This window comes from Limulus polyphemus, unplaced genomic scaffold (genome assembly GCF_000517525.1).
Source record: "Limulus polyphemus unplaced genomic scaffold, Limulus_polyphemus-2.1.2 Scaffold538, whole genome shotgun sequence".
Classification (NCBI taxonomy): Eukaryota; Metazoa; Arthropoda; class Merostomata; order Xiphosura; family Limulidae; genus Limulus; species Limulus polyphemus.
This window is the reverse complement of record NW_013666148.1, coordinates 132,730-138,567: the sequence shown is the minus strand read 5'-3', so window position 1 is coordinate 138,567 and position 5,838 is coordinate 132,730. Positions and strand designations below refer to the sequence as shown.

The 5,838-nt window shown below is 36.1% G+C and overlaps 1 pseudogene; it reads left to right on the top strand.

The window, feature by feature from the left end:
• LOC106458956 overlaps positions 1-4,778 on the top strand; it is a 55,163-nt pseudogene extending 50,385 nt beyond the window's left edge.
• Positions 4,779-5,838: the final 1,060 nt, after the last annotated feature.

The following is a 5,838-nucleotide window of genomic DNA, read 5'->3' as shown; positions in this document are numbered from 1 at the left end:
CATTACCAATACCATCAGTTACTCACATATTGTTCATACACATCAAGTTAGATAAGCAGGGGATACAATTTGTGTGGTTTTAATGTGAAAGTATTGAGAAAGACAACATTTTAACTGAATTTACTCTCATAAAGTTCGAATATTTTACATATTTTATTTGTTTTTAATTTATTCGTGAAGAATCACAAATGACATTAAAACACTTTCAAAACTAGAACCAATTATACGCACAGATATTTACATTTTTTTAATAACATTATTTAGAGTGCAGCATGAGTGAGCTCTTATTTTTAGGTGTGAATACGAAATTTGTCATAACTGCTTTTAACACCGCTTATAGAAACCGTGTTGGTTACACATGGCCTCAGTAGGGGCGCTAGAAGTGTTTATTGTTGACCATTCACGACATAGGATCTGTAGGTTTTTAAAAGAAAGTATGCTTGCTGTATTTGTGAACAATATTTTTGTGTATAGCATGCCAGTAGTCTATTGCTTTATTTTTAATTTCCTTAGACAATAAATTTCAACCCCCCCCCCTCCCTCGGCGTACAGGAAATATAATGTTATTGACATAATTTAAGGTTCTGGCATTTGTTTCTGGCATATGTATTAAACATTGACAGATATCAACTATATCTTCCATCCAAAAGGGCCACCAGCGTGGTGTCAAGCAACATAAAACACATATTAAACTTCAGATTAATTGGGTGGAAGTTTAAAGTAATTTTTCTTATTGCGTGTGAAACTACTTTCTTCTGTAGCCCAATGAAATTGCTGCCAGAAATATCTACTAAATCAACAGTAGTTCAGTATATTTGTTTAAATAAGTGTCTATGTAGATGAACTGAAATAGTTTTTTCTTTCTTTTTTGCACAAATGCTAATGAATAATACAAGATAACATATAATCACAAATCCTTAAACTAATAACATAATATAAAAGAGTATACTTACTTTAACTAAATGGATATAAAGTGTTAAGACCGCCTTTTGTAAGAATTAAAAATAAATAAAACCAACCTTTAATTTGACATACAAATAAACACATATCCAGTAACTTCCTGGATTGGTATTAAGTTCGAATATAAGCTATAAAGATTTAAAAAAATCAAGTTTTAGTTTTCCACACAGCAGAAACAAACATCCATTACCGGACCACTGTAAGAGTTCTTGTTTTAGAAGGCATAAATCTTCTCATAAAGCAATATCAGTGACAGTCAGAATATTTCTCTGTTCTGGGCGTCACTGCTGTCGTGTTGTGCCACCATTCGTTTTGTTGAAGGTGGTATACCCTAATATTAGCAAGCGTTAAGAAGATTACATAAAAAATAATCTTGCCCTAACACTTCTTCGGGTCTAAATAGGCGATCATTTGTCTTTCAATGAACATTTCAGAAGCTATCTTATTGTTTTTTTTTATGTATGTCTTATCGTAAAATGTGGTTATAGGCTTAAGTAGATGTCCTTTGTCTGAGTTAATATTTAATAACTGCTTTCCAAAGTGGGGATTGTTTATCGTCTGATATGAAGTATAGATAACAACATCAAGCCTTCTTTTCTTTTAGCAACTATAAATGTCAGGAGGTACTGACTGTATCATTTAGTTATTTCTAATTTTTTTAGTGATTCCCTATTATTGACACTATGTTAAGCTGTAATTTTGCTTGTCGATATTCTTCTTCTTCGTAATTTATAATATATTCATATCATTGTGTGTGTGTTTTTATCAAATCTGTATGTCTGTTAACTGAATAGTAAATTCACAAAAAAGTTACATATGAGATTGATTGGAATAGAGCCTGAACATATGGCTACATCACTTCCTCTCCCATTACTGTTTTGCTTTTGTTTCTTTTCTGAGTCGGCTGTAGTGTGTTTAGTCTTTTTTACAGTTTACGCTATTACTGTACTGTATTTAATTAGCTGTCATATGATACTACAGGCGCTGAAGTAGTTAAATTTTGATATCCAAGAGTAATTTTGCTAATTGTTTCTTTTCAGTGATCTCCCTGAAGGGCCTAGAATCCTCCATCGAAATCAAAGTAATTCCCAAGAAACATCTTTTGAAAAAAATAAAGATCTCACAGAACAGCACCAATCGTGTCACACACCAAACAGTCATCTGCGACTAAACTCTGGCCACAAAAAATATAAACAATCCAAAAATCGACTCATTAACGGCTATCCTAGTTCCGAGACTTTCGAAAATTGGTTTAGCAGTCAAGGTAACCTTGACCTTTCTTTCCTGGGCTCTGATTGTACTCCAAGCCGATTTTCTCAACTTATTCCAAACGATTCATGTAATCGACTTCGACTGAATTCGCATTCTAACATCTCTTCTGTAAACAATTTCTTCTCTACTCCAGTTTTGAATGAAAACTTAAGTATGGTGACAAGGCGGTTCAAGAAGGGGTCTGTCTATGAAACCCTTGCTTCTAAAAGTGGTTTAGACTTTGCCCCTCTAGTTCAAGGGAAGTCATACTGGGGGGAAAACGAAAGTGCCAAAGGCTTATCTTTTACTGCCCAATCTTCAAGGCAAACACAATCACTTGACGTAACTGGGTGTTGTCAAGGTATTGATAGTGGTAAACGTGGAGAAAATAAATATTCTAGATTTAGTGCCAAAAACCAACGATATTTTTCTGAAGAAAATTTGGCTATTCAAACCCATGACTCTAGCAAACAACGAGTGGTAATAAACGAAGAAAACCCTATAACTCAGTCATTTTCACTTAATTTACCTTCCAAAGCGATGGTGAGTAATCAAGAAACGAATAAGAAAAGTTCTCCACCCCCTCCTTCACCTGCTCGTAGAAAATCTAATATGGCATGTCAAAAGACAAAACTCGCTCATGAAAAATTTCCATCTTGGCCTGAGGCTTCTGGTGGTTTTGAATCATCTACTTCTTCATCACCTGTTACAATGGCTTCTTACCGATCCCATTCTTGGACTGATAAGACAGATTATCCGAAGGTTCGAGCAGTATATACTAGACCTAAGAAAGCTTTTAAAATTTCAACAAATCAACTTCAACCAGTTCAAGAGAAGAAAATAGGAAGCCACAGTTCAAAACACACTGCAAACACTGAACACTGTGATATTCGAATCCCGTTGAATAATAGAATGATGTATTGTGAGCCAACCGCAGCTACTGGTTTGCCCCTAAAAGAAGAGTTAAGCAGAAACATTCCAGATGATTTTAAAGATTTCCAAAATTGTCCACCACATATCCCTATATGTTATGGTGACAAACCATACAATGTGTCTTCCCGCCTGAACGTGATATACCAATCAATGAAGCACAAGATAAACCAGCTTCTTTACACAACTCAGAACCTTACTGGAATAAATATGATGACATTGTAAAAGGTTATATTGAATATTCTGCTTCTGAGTCTTCTGCTTATGAATGTCACTTAACATCGTCTAGTAGTTTGGACAAATGGAATGAGTTGTATGCCCTAAATCTGCCACAACCTTTTGAAAACGATACACCCTTTTTAGATAGGCTTCGATTGGAGTGCCAAGCGTTTAGCAACACCTGGCCACCACCACCTGGAAGTGATATTCTGGAAACATCTAGTGAAGCAGAGACGCTTGTTGGAAGTGTAGACAGTGGCAGTGAAAGTAGTCAAGATACTTTAAAATTGCATGGGTCATATAGTGACCTAAGCAACTTTAGTGCCCAAATGTCAAATCGCTCGTCACTGTTTGATAGTGGTCTGTCAACAATGCCTGACAGTGGACATCTTTCTCCACAATCTTTCTGTGACGGAAGCACATCCACTAATCATTTGGAAAGGATCAAGCGAGACCAGTTGATCTCAAAACAAGAGCTGCAACAAGAAAATATCGCTCATAGTTCCAAAGTTCAACCTGCTGAAAGACATGATTCTGAAAGTGTTCTTTATTACGCATCAGGCTCAAGGCAATCTACCGATGGAACTTCTAAATATGTTCGTATCTCTTCTTCCAAAGAAAAGAATCTGAACAATTATGATATTTCGGGAATTAGTGTGGCACAACGAATCAAGATGCTTCAGCAACAGATAGAGGAAAGGAATCCTAACAAATCTCCGATTTCCTCATCGTCTTTATCTGTTTTTTCAGAAATACAACCACCAGTGCAACAACAAAACAGAAAGTGTAAAGAAACAAAGCATCTTGTAACTGACGTATCGCACAGTGGTGCGTCCAAAACAACTGTTTCTCATGAGAACACAGAACAGTTTCGTATTGTTGACCAGACAGAAGCAGGAACAAATTTTGAGTCACCGAATCACAGTGTTCGTAGTTCTTTTTCAGAACCCGATGATCGTGGACATAGAATAATATATCTTGATCCAGAAAAGAAACATCGTGTTTCTGACCCAGAGCTTAAAGCTATACAGAAAAGAGCTGTTATGTCATTTTATCAAAGACAGAAAAGAATCTCCGAGTGTCAGCCAGCTGGCCAGGAGTTGAGTTTATCCACCACTATTGCTTTACCGGTTGACCACCCGATGAAACAGCCAGCTGACCAAGAGCTAAGTATCTCTACTATCACCGCTTTTCTGGTTGAAAAGCCAATAAAACAACCATTTGGCCAAGAGCCAAGTACACACACCACCACTGCCACAGCTTTAAACAACTCTAACTCGAATAATTTAACTGAACAACACGTGTTATCTTCACCTGTAGATCATAAGCAGGGTTTGTGGAATTCTCTGTCTCATTCAAGATCTGCTGATCTGGGAATTGTTAATTCTTTAAGAAACAAAAGAAATGTTCGTTTTTAAGTCTGTATGATTACCATGAGTGAACATTTCTGAAAGACCAACATCATGATGTTTTTTTGATGATAGGCTATTATCTGTGGATTGAAGATTCTTATTAGTGACAGCGTTTAACTGGATGTCAGTCAAATTTGGTACAGAGAAACTGTGTTGGTTAAAGGTCATAGAGGTAATTTGTGGAATTGTTTCAGAGGATTGGCCATGAAGAAAGTCTGTTGTTTGGAGATTTCCTGGAAGGTTGTTATCAAAAGAAGCGTATTCGGGCACACATCCACAGTTATTCAAGAATTGGAAACTAAGTTACCATCAAACATTGTGCCATCGGTAAGTTATGATATTTTATCACCTTAAAGGCATTAATGATATGACATAGTTTTATTTACACTATTATATGCAGTTGAACTACAATTCTGGTAGACGGATTTCATCTGATATTCACTTATTTAAATTGATTTCAGGTCTTCATACTTAAGGGGAGCAGGACAACTGCCAGTGGATAATTGCCGGTGGACAACTGCCGCCTTTTTATGGTTAACTTTTGACTAGATAGGTCATGGGCACCAAACTAGCTTTGATCAAAGAAAATAGTAAACAATATTACAAATGAGTTCTACAACTTACGAATATGTTATTATATATATATTTTTGGATCTGAGTAATCCAGGCCAAAAGATCTGGATTACTCAGATCTTTTGACTGGCAGTTGTCCACCGGCGGTTGTCCAAGACTCATACTTAAGATATTCATTGATACATCTGAATTGTTCTTGGGTGAAGGATAGATTTTATAACAAGACGTAGCAGACTGTGCATTCCATATGCAGTTAATTACGAATGTTGAGGAATATAGTGATCTAGCTCATTTAACAAAATTAATGAGAAGTTACGGCTTTAACGGCTAACGTGCAGTAAAACGTTTAACAATGTGTGTATACTACGCAAATATGGAGTATCAAATTTGGGCGCTTAAATGATAGGGTTTACATTAATTAAAAGTTTTACTCATTCTAGAAGAGAGAGGGGGAGAAGGAGAATATACACAGCGTGGTCACAAGTAAATAGAC